This window comes from Grampus griseus (genome assembly GCF_964374135.1).
Source record: "Grampus griseus genome assembly, chromosome: 2".
Classification (NCBI taxonomy): domain Eukaryota; kingdom Metazoa; phylum Chordata; class Mammalia; order Artiodactyla; family Delphinidae; genus Grampus; species Grampus griseus.
Window position 1 is genome coordinate 133,315,641 of NC_139018.1, and position 16,222 is coordinate 133,331,862.

Genomic DNA, 16,222 nt, shown 5'->3' on the forward strand with positions numbered 1-16,222 from the left:
TAATTCTCTACCAAAATCAAAATCCAAAATCTCAATTTTGATTTATACAAACCAACCAACTCAAATCAGCCAATGAGAACAAATACTGCATATATATTGATCATCTACATGTATACCCTGCTATTTGACATTAATCACAAACATGGTATGATTAACACTTTCTCACCAAAAGAAAATTAAAGCTGCACTGTTACTTCTTCTCTGTATAACGGGAAAATTTAATCAACAATTCATTTGGTTTATCAAAAGCCTACTACACCCCATAATAGTAACTGCAACTGATTTTAGTTATCAATGAATGAAACCGGTATTCACCTAGGATTCAAACATAAGTTATCTATGACATACTGTGGTTCATTTATTCTAAATTCCTAAATGTACAGAGTAATAAAAATACAGTAATCAATCCTATTTCATAAAATCTATTGCAGACATTATTGACACCAAAATTTCAAGTCCTTTTGTGAATACCCTAAGGACCTCCCTACCTTCCCTTATAAATCCAACACCTCTTCACCTAATATTAAGACAATAGGAGGATTCAGTTGAATTTAAGTGTTCAGATATTCTGCAAGATGTTTTATTTATAATATTTAATAAGTATAGGTAAAAGGGACCTTTTCCATCAAAACAAAGTCAGAAAAATATTGTATCACTCATGCTGAATTTTGAGGCAAAAGGCATTTTGTTTTAAAAGTTCATTAAAATCTCACAGCAAATTAAACATTCTATTATTACCCACTGGTTAACCTATTTTGTAAGATGTTTCAAGAAAGCATAAAATAGCATTTTAACTGGACAACCATCTTTTAAAGCACAAATTTCCACAACTTTGTAAAAAGACAAATATTAACCAAGTAAAACATTTTCCAGTACACCATTTCCATTTTACCAGCTTTATTCAGTACACTTTACTGCTGGGCAACTGTAAAGGTCAAAGTGTTATTTAAGGCGACACCGAGTATTTAATGAAGCTTCAGCTTAAAAAAAAAAAGCCCAAACTGAGAAATTTTAAAGTGTTAGAAATTTTATTAAAGTTAACATTCCACAAGATCATACTCATACAGATCAAACTGCAAAAGATTCCAGGCATACAAACTATCATCTGTTAATGTGCCATCTTTCTTCTCCAAATGTCAAAAATGTTCTTAATGATACAAAGTCTCTAGAAAGTCAAATTCACTGTCCATTTGTGCTGGGTAAGAAACCTATATCTTCATTCATTTCATGAAATCCATGTTAAAAGAACCCTGTCTTGGTTGTATATTATCACAGCACTCTTGTATTAATCCATTTTTCTCAATTCCCCATAGTGGACTGCCATCTTGATTTCTCAGTGGTAGGGTCCATTTGAGACTCTTCAAGCTGACTGGGTGCTTGATGAAAACATTAAAAGAAAAAAAATGCTGTTGGAATATCAATAATCTTATTCCTTCAGAGAACATCCACCCACCTTGAAGATACTCTTACCATACACAAAGCTTTAATAATTTTATAACCGCTTTAAACTATAAAACTGTATTATATTAAAGTTGTATGTGCTGCACATACTTCTCAATAAGAGAATCATGGCAAAACTGCACACCAGTAACAAAGTTCTTTTACTGTCACAGATACACAGTAACCATAAAAATGTGGCAGTGAAGAGTCAAATTTTTAATAGTTAAATGTAATGTTGTTATACTGTCTACATGCGAAGTGAAAACAAAAATTCAAATTCAAAAATTCTGGAAGGCTAAATTACAGCAACACTATGGATTCTAAATCTCAATGCAGAAAACTTTCCAAGCTTCTTCAAATAAAACTAAATATGGAAAAGAATCTTAAAGGATTAAAAAAAAACCAAAGCAGTGGATCATAGCAGTTTTTCAGTCCAACAGATCTTAATTAATTTTGCATAGATAACACAAATGGCCAATATAGATGTCACCATCTTTAGCTACATATACGAGAATGCAGGAAATAGGTAGCCACTAGAAAACAAAATGATCAGAAATGCAAAATATTTCCCTGCCTTATTTGATATTTGCCATAAAATGCTATCAGATTTCAAATTCAATACAAATATTCTCATTGCAAAAACATCAAATGTTCCTCATTGTTTTAAAAAAATTCATTGCTTAAATAATTTGAAGTAAGGAGATTAAAGGAAGCCAGGATATTTTACCATTAAATAAATGGTCCTGATTCATCATGATAAAACATAATTAGAAAAATAAGTTTTAACCCTGGTCTTCTTTATAAATTTTGCAGCTCTCCAACTAAATTTATAGCAATGAAGTCTGAGTGACTGACTAGGAGATTATTAAATATAAGGACATTTTTTGCTCATTAGATAGTTAGTACCTTGATTCCAAAACTACAATGAGGATTTGTCTATTATATACAATACAAAAATCTACTTAATAAACCATTTGATTAACCAAGAGACACCACCACTCATTAAAAAAAATACTGAAAATGAGCATCACAACATCAGTAATAAGCATCAAACGAAAGCTATTCCTCCCAAACCATTTTTTGCCGATTTCTCTCCAGCCTAAAAGGAGAACTAAAAATAACTCATTTATTCCCCATATCAGTAAAATATCTTCCACTTGTTCACTCCTTACAATTAAGGGACATATTTCTATATAGAAGTATAAAAATAAAAACACCATCATTCCTCTTGCAGAGTTAATTATAAACCAATTTCTCCCCATCTCTACTGTTACAATGCAGGATCAATCTCTCAATGAGTTGGGAATGTAAATACTATTATGATGAACGGTGACATTAATGCATTCATATCAAGCTAGTCATTTCAATGGCTATAGGTGCACTTTATTCAATCTAGTACATTAAGTGATAAACTCCGTGCTTTATATTCTTCTGCCACAAGAGGTAAAAAACTCATCGCAGACACTATAAGAAATTTCTTTTTAAAACGACATTTTTAAAAAAAATTTCAAAAGAAAGCCAAATGATATTAAAACCATATCAAAACTAATTAATAAAATGCACCAGCTTGTGTGGCAAAAATAGAGACTAAAAAATACTAGCATATTGGTCGTGCTATCACATACACTGTCATATATTTAACATGGTAAAAAAAAAAAAAGGCGGGGGGAGGAGAAGAAAAAGAATGCTACAAGAAAGCCATGATCAATCTGCACTCCTATAAAGCCAATGAAAACCCAGAAGTAAGAATTCTGTTAATAAGCAAAAGTGCTCAAATATCAAAGCACCTAAAAGAACAGTAAAGGATTTAGGAATAAAATCCATTTATTTTCATGGAATTCCAATTTCTTGCAAAAATTAAATTTGCAAATAAGCAAAGTTAAAAAGTGAAAAAGAAAGCAGGCATGAGTTCTCTGACCCTGGAAATTTTCTGGGTAACAAAATCCAGTTCTTCATCTGTAACAGTAGTACCTACCTTACGTGGCAGTAGTAGTGAGGATTAAATGAGTTAGTACATTTATAGCTTTTACATTACCCGGTATATAGAAGGACCTCAATAAATAGACCTCCAATATACCACAGTAACCAAAGTACCTGAGGACCTACAAACTAACCTTAATGAATCAAAATAATTTATATTCCAGTGGCCATGATATCTCTGAAAGCTCTAGGATCATGGGGTCAACTTGTAAAAGACAAAACACTTTCTGCTTTAAAGAGCATTTCATTTTGCATTAAAATAAGATCAGTACAGAAAACTGAGTAGGGTTTAGTATCTAAGCCCTACTACTCCACATCTTTCCAGATTTGTGAATTACTGGAAACATACTGCAGAGATGATGGTTTGATCTAGAATTCCATCATCAAACATACAAGCTTCAAGCTAATATTATGAAAAGTTAGGAGAATTTTTCCACTATGATGTTCACTATTTTATACCTCCTTTTTTTAAGAACAAATTGCTTGTTCTAAGATAATTTCCAAGAAGAAAAAACTTCTATGGTAAGAAGGTGATAAGTACCTGCTACTGCTTAAAATCCCCAAATACTATACATCCAGAAATTAAAAACATAAAATTGAGCAAGGAGGTCTTAAATTCTAATTCAGTAAATTTGTTCAAAAAAACACTGGGATATTGTAAAATAAGTTGTTATTTGAAATGCAAGCAAGTGATTCATTACTGGATGTGTTTAACAGGGGTTCAATTTCCTTACCTCTACTTCCCAGCAAACCCCCATTTTAATAGCAACAAAAAATGTGCGGGACAGGGAAAGAGTACAAGGAAAAAGATTAATGATTCTTAATTTTTTAAACAAGTGGCTCTAATAAATACTACAATTTGTTACTGTAAAACCAGTGGGACAAATGGGTACAAAATTACAATAAGAAGCAGAAATTGATGCTTACATGATGATCATTCTCATCATGTAATTAAGCTTCTTGGTACTTATGACAATTTCAATCTTCGTATTGTCTTTAAATTTGAAAACATTTAATACTGACTTCACATATTTTGTCTTATTACCAAAAAAGCTTGACTCCTCAACAGGATTAAAACTTATTAACAAGTCTGGGTCCTAAATAAAGTGGGCATAAAAACTAACTACAAAAAACCCAGCCAGCTGTTCACAACATTGCTAAACTATGTTGTTCAACTATGCTAAGAAAGAGTCATCTTACTTAAGGTTTTTACAATCAAATCAAATCTTCCCCATTATCCCATTTTAGTTTAAAACTTGACTACATGTCCATGAAAGATTGAAAGTTGTGGTTTCTTGTAACTTTTACTGAGTCAAAGTTTTGGCATTCAAGCATATCTAAAAATTAGTATTTAAAGCATTATAAATAATGAATTTCACTTTTTACTAGATTAGACCCAAAACACTAGTTGATAATGTTTAATAGCAAGTATATACAATAAATCAACAAGTATTTATTGAGCATCCACTATGTGCCAGGCAATCATTTTAAAATATAAGGCATGAAGTCAATAAATTACACTACATTAGTAAAGTTTTCATCTCTGCTCTCACCATCCCCCATCGAAAAAAAAAAAATATTCACTATTTTACAGGCTCTAGTAGCCATTTATACAATAGAAGTTGAAGTAGCAATTAGAAGCAAAGATTATCATCTAGAATCTAGATTCCCGAATGTGATTCAAAAAATTACTTTTATGAAACAACTACTAAATAATTATCATACCTAAAAAGTTCTGTCAATAATAAATGCTTTTGAGAATTCATCCAAATCCATTTCTACAGTCTTACCACTAACTCTTTCCCACTATTTCTCAGATGGGGAATTAGAAATTCCACAGTAGTAGTAGTAACCAAACCTTCTAATATCAAGGCAAAACCCCAGTATGAAGAAAAACTTTTTGTTGGCCTTTCAAGTTTAAGGAAAGCTCATAATTACTTCATTTATTTGAATTACTAACAATGAAATCCATTAAAAGTATGCTCTATTACCAAGAGAACCTAAGGGCTTCTGAGTTTTACACATGTGAAGTTGACAAAAAGGAAGGATCCAGGGAAAGAGTACGCAAGGTTGCCTAACAGGAAAAAATACTAAGCATTTTATAGGGTTTGTGGCCATTAGCTATAGCTACTCTCAACTCTGTAGCCAGAGTTGGAAAGCAAACACAGATAATGTGTAAATGAAAGCGCATACCTGTGTTCCAATAAAATTTTACTTATAAAAATAGGGGGGAGTTTACCAACACCCAGATCTAGGGTGCAGGGTTTTGTGGGTTTTTTTGGCCACACAGCGCATGCGCGATCTTAGTTCCCCTACCAGGGATCGAACCCATGCTCCCTGCAGTGGAAGCGTGGAGTCTTGACCGCTGGACCACCAGGGAAGTCCTAGGGTGCAGTATTAAAAGCATGTTCAAATGTAGGGTTTTTTCCATTTTAACTCTGCCTGAGCTTAAGTAAAAAAAAGTAGAAAATAATAAAAGGTTGGAGTAAATTAATGTGCAAGATTTTAATAATAAACTTCATATACATCTAACCATGCTGATTTATTTTTGTACTGCTTTGAGCCTCACTAAATCCCTCTATATTTTTACAGACTCTGACTCAGTTACTCACAATTTCTAAAGTCATATTTAAAATTAAAAAACAAATTAAACATGTAAATTGAGGAAAACTTACTAAATAAATTCTTCACCAACATCTATTTTCGTTGTACTGGCCCCTTAGATAATTCAGCCTCAGGATTCATATTTCTGTAGAAATCAAAAAGAATATAATTGTATGTACAGAAAAAGAAAAAAACAGATTTATTTGGAAACTTCAACATCTTAACAGGATCACTAGCCAGAAGACCGAGACATACATGTATTTATAAATACAGTCCAAGCAGAAAATCAAAAGTTCTGATCCAGAGGATCTTAAGTTTGGCTGTTCACAGGGCTCACCTGTAGAATAAAGTTACTATAAAAGCACGTTATGTCTCAGGCCCCAAGAACTTCCTACGTAAAAATCTGGGCTCCCTAACAGGCAGTCATGGTTGCAAAACAGCTGTTTAACAGAGTCAACATCACTCCTTCCGTAACAGTACAGAACTATTTTATCTCTTGGTCCTTCAGCTAATCTGCTTTCCAGACTTCTAAAGGAAAGCTTCCATTACCAACCTGGCAAGGCCATGTTTCTCACTCTTCAATATTACTATATTATTTCATAATATCATGTACTTTAATCAACTCTATTCTAGGATAGAAACCTTAAGCATAATTTCAATTTTTTTTCTCTACTAATTATATTGACCTACACAACACTAACCCTTTCTAAAATATGTGCGTGATAAAAATTACTTTTTATCTGGTTACTGATAACCATTACTTTTCACTGGTTAGACTGAAATACCTCATAAACATGGAAGATGTTTCCTGTATCTCAAATAAATTGAATACAGGTATATACTTTTTCCAGTCACTCCTGTGCCAAAGTATGATTATAATAATCACAATAATAGGTAGAACTACCCAAAAAGCTTTGTTCAAAAGTTCAATATTAAAGTGTATCAATTTAAGGATTTTTAGAAAGCAAAAGTTTAGGATTTAAGCTAAAACTAAGCTACCTAAATGCTTTTTCCATGACCAAGGTTTCCAATTTTTCAAATTATAAAGCAAGTTCCTGAGTATCTTACCAAATTTAAATCCCTTTAATCGTTTTGACTAGTCATAGGCCAAGAAATAGTAAGATCTGCTTCAAGATTTCTTTCAAGAGCAAGGTGCTAAAATATCCTCCCAACAAGTTGATAAAATGAAGCAATTTACAAGAAACACAGCATTATTAAGCTTCCAAATTTAATCTGATCTTATAAAGGAGACAGTTACACCGAACAATGACAAAACCTAAATCAGTCAAGTAAAATAAATTGATTTAACCCCTAAGAGAAGGGCAGAAATGACTTAAGGAATCCCCCCGAAAGAAATGTCTGAGGGAAACCCATCACATTAGTCTGACAACACGCTTATAAAAAGGCTACCTACCAGTACAAGTATGTGGCTCGGGGTGCTCACTGCATCAAAACCAGAGGACTTGGATCACACTTTGCACCACCACAAAAATTACTGACACCAATGTAATCTACCACTCGATCTCCTTACCAAAAATTGACAAAGTAGTACTCTGCCTTCCTTTAAAGGGGGGTAAGCCAAGTTCACCTTAAGCAGATTACAAAAGTTGATAATTTTGCTCATACTCCTATCTTTAATATTTTGCAGTATCGAGGATCCTCATTTAGTATGAAATTATAGGTATAATATAAATAACAACTTTGATTGCTGCTCATTTTATAATAAAAGGCAAAGACGACTTTAGTCAAGTCTTAATATTATCATTACTAGCCCATTTGTGCTTTTCTTAGATTTGGTTTTGTCACCTTTTAAAGTCCTGAAAACAATTTTTACATTTTAATTAAGAATAAAATCCGAGAGCACTGTGAAATATAAGAAACCACCCACAAAAATAAGGTACTAGTGATAAAGTCATTACAGTCATAAGAAAACTCTGTCACAACTCATAAAGCATTAAAGTTAAGCAAAATATTTAGCTTGATAACCTAAATTAAAATGATTTTGACTACCATGTAATACACACATTAGGATATAATTGCTTTTTGGGAAATATTCAATTTCAAATAAGTGGTATAATTTCAAAAAACAAAGATTGTTTTCCAAAACACTGGATTATCTAGCTGTACACAATGTATAAATAAAACCGTTGTAGGAAACATGTTACTTGAAAGTTATGTAAACAATCAAATCGCATAGTTTTTATTTATAAAGTCCAGAATATCCCTGAATTTAAGTTGTAAAAGTTAATTATATGCAGAAATAAGTCAATTTGAAAATTAAAAGTTTGTACTGGCCCGCTCAATCTGGAAGGGAAAGGCAGTGGGTAAGATGAGGATATTTATCTTTGAAATATAGATTTCTTAAGGGAAATTATATAGCTTAGTCAAGCATGTAAGCTATAAATCATCATTTATACTCACAATGGTCAGCTGCAAATGTTACATTAAATACACTAATCTTTAAATTATTTAATAAAATAATTAGGAAAAAAAATCAAAACAATGCTTTCACTGCAGCATTCTAAATCTTTGTTTTTTAAACACAATTTCACACCTTAACTGCTTTTTAAGATCAACTTTCCATTATGCCTGCATTTATACTATTTATTAATATTTTAGAACACCTAAAATTAGGAAAGTCAGGTACACTATCGCCCAGGTTTCATGTTATTCAAATAACTTCAACAAAGAAATAACATCCATGATTTGCAATGCAAAAATTACAAAAACTACTTTACAGTTTAAGAGAACTAGACACTCTATTTTTACCACACAATTCAGGAGCAAAAATGTATCTTAAGAAATTGGAAACTCCAAATACTTTATACAAATTAGGAGACTAAGGTCCACAGTGAATAAATCGTCTAGATTACAGGGCTAATTTACATTAGAAGCTGGGTCTCCTGACTGCTGAATCACAGTTATATTTTCCACTCTATCACACACCTCTCATTAATGCAGAAGATGGAGATGTCCTCAAATTAACATTTCTCCCCTTATGCCTCTCAACAAAGAAGAAAATCAGAGGAGAAAAGGTAAAATAATTGCTTGTCCGCAGTCCAAATTTTTAAATAATCAAGAAACTGAACAGTAAACGAAACTTGAAAGAAAATTTATATTCAAAATTACCTATTCCACATAATCCAACCTCTTATTATGTCGTAGTTCATGAAAACCTTTTGTTAACTACGGGGCATGGCTTCTTTCATTTCTGTGGAACTCCAGGGAATTTTTTAAACAGTTATTACCAATAATAACAAACGCAATGCAAGCCAATCACCAACTTGATCAGGTGACTTTTATGATTCAAGAATTCAAAATGCTAAAATAAAAACAAATATTTAAGTATTTATCACTTCAGTTCTTAAGCAGAAAATAGTAGTAAACTAAACAATGTATTTATGAAATACAGTAATTTAAAACAACAGTATCTTCAGTTATATTTGCCCCCATGTGTCCATTATTTCTGTCCACCAAATATATTGCCAATTTTACAGGCTTGGCTCAGCAGCAGATTTCAAAACACTGACTCTAAATATTATCATGAAGGTCGAAGTACATGTAGGTCTTTTTAAAATGTGACTTATAATCCTTTATCTTGTTGGTGATAAAAAGAAAACTACACTCCATTACATTAACTTAGGAGTTACTACAACACTTAAGTTATTTTTATAATTATTAATACTTGACTAAAAAAGATACAAATTTTCATTTAACATTTCTAATCTTCTTTAACCATTCGTTTTTTATTCTATGGGTTCAAATTACGCCTTTGGTAGGCCATTATAAATTACTGCCAATTTATACTTAAACTTAGGTTAAACTTCACATACATTTGTGTCTTAAGAGGCCCAATTCTCAATTTTTATAACAGTGCCCAGCCTCATCTGAATGCCAACCTAATATCCTATCATTTACAAAGAGGAAACCCTAACCTTGGCATTTTTACGTTAAACGACCTTGGGATGAAAGACGTCTTAACTTTTTTATATGTTACATCTTTAAAACATTGTTAAAGGTCTAACATTTGGTTTTCTCTTGTACACTATAATAAACACAAATCTGATCAAACTGCAAAAGGGCTGAAAAGCAAAAAAAGCTAAAGCAAAAGCAATAAAAATATTACCTTTATCACCTATTCGAATCAACAGAATAAGCCAACACCAACGATGAATTTTCCACAAAAATTACAAGGACAAAGGTAAACCTGCCCTTACATTAATTAATTATTTGGCTATTTTTAAAACTTCCCAAGGTATCTCATTATATATTTCCTCTGATAAATCCCTTCCTAATATACACTGCTTGACAGTAACTTCCCCTTTCAGTGTTAAGAGTAAGAAGTAATTCCTGAAAATTCTGCACATATTTTTCTCATTCATGTATCTAATTTTAAGATGTCAAAATACCATACACATATTGAAATTATTTCTTCCTTTTATGCTTTAAAAAGACTACGCTATAGATTAGAAGTCTCTTTAGTCACATTCTAGTTTCCTATAACTTATTTTTGCACCTGTATGGAAAAAAGACTCATAAAAACAGGTAAAATGAGTATTTTAAATCCTTTACATAATAACTAGAATATGAGAGGGTCTATTAAGTTTTTGAAATATACTTCTTTTAAGATAAATCATAAGATCTGCAAATACAAAATTCTAGGCCATTTCTAAAACGTAACCTGCATCACCAAAAAAATGGCTAAAGAATGTACATTTCAGATTGTAAAGATACGTAATTCTGATGACTCAACTACTGATTTAACCATAATTCTAAACCATTTAATTGAAAAATACTGAATGTCTCACTACTGATGTAAATTACACGTATCAACTATTTTAACATTAACACAGAACTGCTTTGATGTAAGGTAAAGAATTTGATGGGTTTTTTCTTATCCCTTTTTCGAGATAAGGTCTACAGTTTATGTCGCACTGACAAACTTTAGTGATATTCTTCTGTTGGTAGCTATTAGATTTCAGATGTTGCATAAAAACATTTACTTACTTGCTATATAAAATACAGACTATCGCAAAGATTTCCTTTATCCTCAAGGATAAAATTCCACGGTCTCAGTCTTCAAAATGGCATACCTTTTGGGGGAAAAAAAACAATATTCTAAACAATTTATTGATGGAACCACCAATAGCCAAATACTAATATGTGTTTTAAAACTTTTTATTACATAGAAGAAAAAATAAAATCTATGCTCACAAAACCTGATTTTTAAAGCATTCTTTCCTAAAATCCATTAGTATGAATAGCAACTAGCTTAAATTTCCCCAAAAATTTATTTCTTTAAATATTCAAAAGATTTAAATTGTTTGCATAGTATATTAAATAGCAAGAAAGAAAAAGCATATCTTTGGTTTATGGTTTTCCTCAAAGTATAATATTTTTTCTTGTTCCCAAAACTAAACAAAGGCTTAAAGGACCTTCAGTATTTTAAACTATTCAAAAGGCACATTAAGTTACAATGGCTATGCAGATACACTTTTCATACAATGAAAAGGTTTAAAGACCTTGTAAAATTATTTCAGATACTTACTCATAATCACTATTCACTAAAAACATATATTATCAAAAAAAATAAAAACCTAATAAGTTTACTTTTATGTCAAAGTAATAAAAATTTACCCACTCTTACCTCAAATAAGAGCTGTATTTGTTCAGAACCATCATCAACCAAATATAATTTTAATCTTGTAAGTTACCTTTAAAAAAAAAAAGGAAGATGATTATCAATGTTTTGATTTTTAAACACTTCTTGGCCAAAGTTTCACTGTGATGAAACAATGAGAAAATATTCCAGAGACAACGATCATTGGACAAATTCAAGAAATGGCTCATCGACACGCTACCTGTAAATTTTAAGGGTGCAGTTATTTATCTTAATATCTATCAGTCTTTATTTTCCTCATCTTTTGGTTGTATGAACAAACACTAGAGATTAAGGCATTGAGATTAAAAACAAAAAATTCACATCTTTGGACAGATTTAAGATTATGACCTTGTTTTCATTTTTATTCTTCTTTTGATGGCAAGCAATACACGAAAACAAAGGAAAAGTTTACCATTTTTAAAGACTGAAATCAACTTAAAATTTTCTTTACCATCTAGAAATACCTTTTACAATTATGAGCAATTAAAAATTAACTCCTCCAGGAGAAATTAGTGAAGTTAAAATGGCCACTGGTTACTTTAAATTTTTAAACCACAAGTTATTTGATCCCACCAAGTGGGATATTAGCTTTGTCTTTAAAGCAAATCTAAAACATGTAGTATCTATGTCCTTTATTCAATTTCAAACTGGGGTCTAGAACATTTTCAGTCTCTCCCTTCCCCCATTTCTCATGTAAAAAGACCTTATGAGGTTAAACTGCTAGCAATTATTCTGCATTTCGCTATTCAAAAAAACTAGATTCAGAATATTAATTTCAAACGACTTGCAGTGCTCAAAAATTTCAGAAATGTTGATTTGAAAAACCAAATTGTTACTTAAACACCAAGAGTCTCTAAAATCAAGATATGCGCAACTGATGTGACGTGTAGCACTATATGAATGCTATTAGGAAAATAAAACAATGTCACTGACAAAAATATCCTCAGAAACACAGTCCATTACACCAGTATCTTTGATTTTATAAGTACTACGTAAATCTGCCCAACACTGTTTTTACGTAGATCTGCACCTCTACAACACCAGAGCTACCGCAGGATGAAGACAAATATATTCTAAAATACACAAAGGTTTGTTCATTTGTGGTTTGTTCTTCAAATCACTAAACTCAAATTCCCTCTCAGACAATTTTTTTAAATTCCTAGACTATACAGAGGACTCTACAAGTTTTTTAAAAACCAAAATACACTATTAAAATACTGTTCCGTTTTGAGCATATCTGAATTTTTATGCATGCAACAAATGCAACAAATATGGCTCCTCTTCATCGCCCATTACCGAGCAGTCCTACTTTAATATTTACACTACGAGAAAGTAACTTCACAAAGAGATTTGGTGTCAGAATATTCCTTTGTAAAAGTTCTGTCGACCGTGGCTTGTGATAATACACATTATTTTTTTAAATCATCAAATGATGAACTTAAAACTTTTAAAAGTCTAGGAACTAACCCAAGTATGGTCTAACATTCAGGTGTGATAAGTTACAGATAACGGCTCCTTATGATCTTTTTAAAAGTAACGAACAGTAGATTTAATCATTGTTCAAACATCAGAATGTCAAATAATCTTGGCGTAATTACTCAGTAAAATAAACTACCTTAATCAAACGTCATCGTCTAGCACCGTAATTAAAATCTATTTCCATTAAACAGCCTTGACGACATAGTAAACTTGTCTTCGTAATTTCTGAAATACCAGAAGCACTCCTCCAACTTGCATTTTTAAAAGACAACCTTAACATCAATAAAGGTTTGAACAAGCAGCAAGTACCTTCTCATCTGCAACACTGCAGCCGTTTTCAAAATCGGCTTTGAAAGAGTTAAAAGCCAACACCCAAAAGGAAAAAAAAAAAACAAGTTTTATTTTTGTTGAAACGTAGTCAGGGTTCCATTGTTCTTTTAAATTCGAAAACGAAGATGAGTTCCCACCTCACCGGAAAGGGGTTAAAAAGCTCCCCCGTCGGACAACCTGAAAAGGATTTTTCTTTTTTTTTTTACCCTAAATATCAAAATAACTCACCAGGACAGAAAGGGGCTCTCCTCGCGCAGTCCCCTTCAGGCTCCCGCCCGCGGTCACCGCCGCCGCCCCTTTCCCGGCGGGGCCGGTCCCGGCAACGAGGCCACCCCCCGCCCGGTCTTCAGCAGGGCCCCCGCGCCCCCAGCCCCGGGCCCCGCGGCGCTTCCCGCCCGGAGAGCCAGAGAGCGGCGCCTATGGGGCCGCTAGGGGAGAGCCGGCCGGCGAGGCCCGGCCCGCCGCCCCCTCCTGCTCGCGCGCTCAAGGACATTTTGCTTTTCCTCCCAAGGACAAAGGACAATAAAAGGAGCCGGGGAGCCACTCACCAGGTCCGAGCGCCGCGGTCGGCACCTCCTGGTCGCCCGCACCCGAGTCCCGCGCCGGGCCGCCCGCCCGAGCCTCCCGTCCGTACCGGGTTGAGCCGCCCGGGCCCCGGGGAGCCTCCGCGGCCGCTGCCGCAGCGGCGCTTTCCGCGTCGTGGGCCCGGCCGCCCCGGGCGCCTCTGCCGCGGGCTCCGACCCCGGCGCGCGGCCCGCCTCGCCCCAGCCGCGGCCGCTTCGCTCCCGCGGGCCTGCGGGCCGCCCGGGCGCAAGTCCCCGCCAGCCGGCGGGCCCCGCGGCCGCGGCGGAACGCCTGACAGCTCGAGGTGCTGCTGCTTCTCCGGCCATCTTGTGCCGTGTGTGTGTGGTGTCTCTCTCCCGTCTCCTCTCTCGGCTTTACTCCCTCCTCCTCCTCCCCCCCCGGCCCTCCTCCCCCCCGCCCCACACACCACACAACATGGCCTCTTTGCTGCGGCGGCAGCTGCTGCGACGGCAGCAGCCTCCGCCGCGTTCCTGCCCGCTCCCCTCCCCCATCCTCCCCGCCTCCCGCCCGCAGCCCCAGGTCACAGTACGCATGCGCACTACCGCCCGCCCGCCGCGGCCATTGGTTCTGCGAGCTTCCTTCCACCCTTTCCCGGGAGCGGCCCCACGCACGCTCGCAGGCGTCTTCCTCCCGCCTAACAACAATCACTTCAATACTATTGGCTAATTCTGACCCCACCCCTTCAGCTGAGTCCCCGCGGATAGGCTGGTCTTAATGCCATTCACCTTTCGTAGGTGTTTCTGGTTTTCTTGAGGGATCCCAGCTGGCGATTGGCTGGTGATGGAACCTTTGGGTTTAGAGCTGGGCTGTTGCTTTGCGCCTCGCAGTGCGGACCCCTCGGGGAAGGCTAGGGGGTTCCTGGAGCGGGGTAGGCCAGGCCAGTATTATTAGTACAGTGCCCTAGAGATAAGGGCTTCGCCCCTGGAAAAAGCTTGAAATTCGGTGTTTTCGACTTCAGATTTTTGTCTTCTTTTTTTAAAAAAAAGGAAAATGATTGACAGGATGACGAGCAAACAAGATGCAGGTTCATAGCCCTTGGGCAAGCAGCCATATCTGAGGAGCTATAGAACTCAAGATTTTTCTTCTAAACAACCAGTCCTTCCCTAAGGGTCACAGAGTTTGGGCCAGTTTTTTTAAACCAGCGCATCCCCCTAGCCCAATATCCGAATTGAAATACCACTTATTTGAGGGTTTGTAAGCTTCTTGTTGCCTGTTTATGAGAGGCAGGCTATTAGTATGTCCGGTGTCCATCGGCATTATGAATCAGTATCTCATAATCCTGGTTGGGCCAGATTCCACCCTTTAGGGAGTGTTTGTTAAAGGGATAGTTTGAACCTGAACAATCATAGTCTACCTGCCAACCACCTTCTCCCAGAGAATCAGGCAAAACAAGCTTCGCTTCTTTTAAGCAAATCTCACCTTTTTTCTGTTGTTTTCATTACTTCTTCCTACTTCAATCTAGAAGCAACTCTTGGCAGACCAAGGAATAACTGAAAACAACCTTCCTGAAATGGATGGGAAAAGAAAAAGTGGCTCTCTCCCAATGCCAGCATTTTAGAAATCTTGCTCCTTTTGGGACCTGGTAAAAAAGAAAGGAACGCTAGATGCTCTTAGTCTTAACGGATTTATTTGAGGGAAGGAGTCTTGGGGAAAGGTGAGCAACTCTGAAATTCTCTTGAGACCCTGTTCTTGGATTAGAATAAGAGAATGTTAAATACTCATGAGGCCTAGGAACTAGGTCTGGCCCCTTCTTTTCAAAATGACACAGTTGTTAATTAACTTGATTCGATACGGCATCAGCTACTTCGGGCAGAACTAGAACTAGAACCCAAGTCTCCTGACTCATAGATCTTGGGTTCTCTCTATGCAGACTGACCATCCTCCTTAGCAATATAATTTGAGCTTCAAGTGGACACACAAAAAGAATGCTTCTTGAATTGAAATTAAACTTTCTCCATTTAACTTCCAAGAGAATTCCCTTACACAATGTAGCTTTGAACATTGTAGACCTGCAACAGGCTGTTTTCTCTGAAGCAGCCCCACCCTGAACCCTTTTTCCTCATTCTTCCTGATGTGTTCTTGCTATGCTATTGTTCACCCCCTCTTTTCCCTTCCTATCACTACCTGAAATCCATCTATGAT

The 16,222-nt window shown here is 35.5% G+C and overlaps 1 long non-coding RNA gene across 2 annotated transcripts; it reads right to left on the minus strand.

Annotated features, from left to right (window-relative positions):
• Positions 1–1,017: 1,017 nt before the first annotated feature.
• Positions 1,018–14,297, minus strand: LOC309818017. Of its 2 annotated transcripts, none has more exons than XR_014296300.1 (5): positions 14,044–14,297; positions 11,672–11,738; positions 11,032–11,117; positions 6,096–6,169; positions 1,018–1,376 (listed from the first exon to the last, which is right to left on the minus strand). It is a non-coding gene; the product is annotated as an uncharacterized lncRNA (long non-coding RNA). The 2 variants fall into 2 exon arrangements; XR_014296301.1 differs by lacking the exon at positions 14,044–14,297 and adding an exon at positions 13,724–13,929.
• Positions 14,298–16,222: the final 1,925 nt, after the last annotated feature.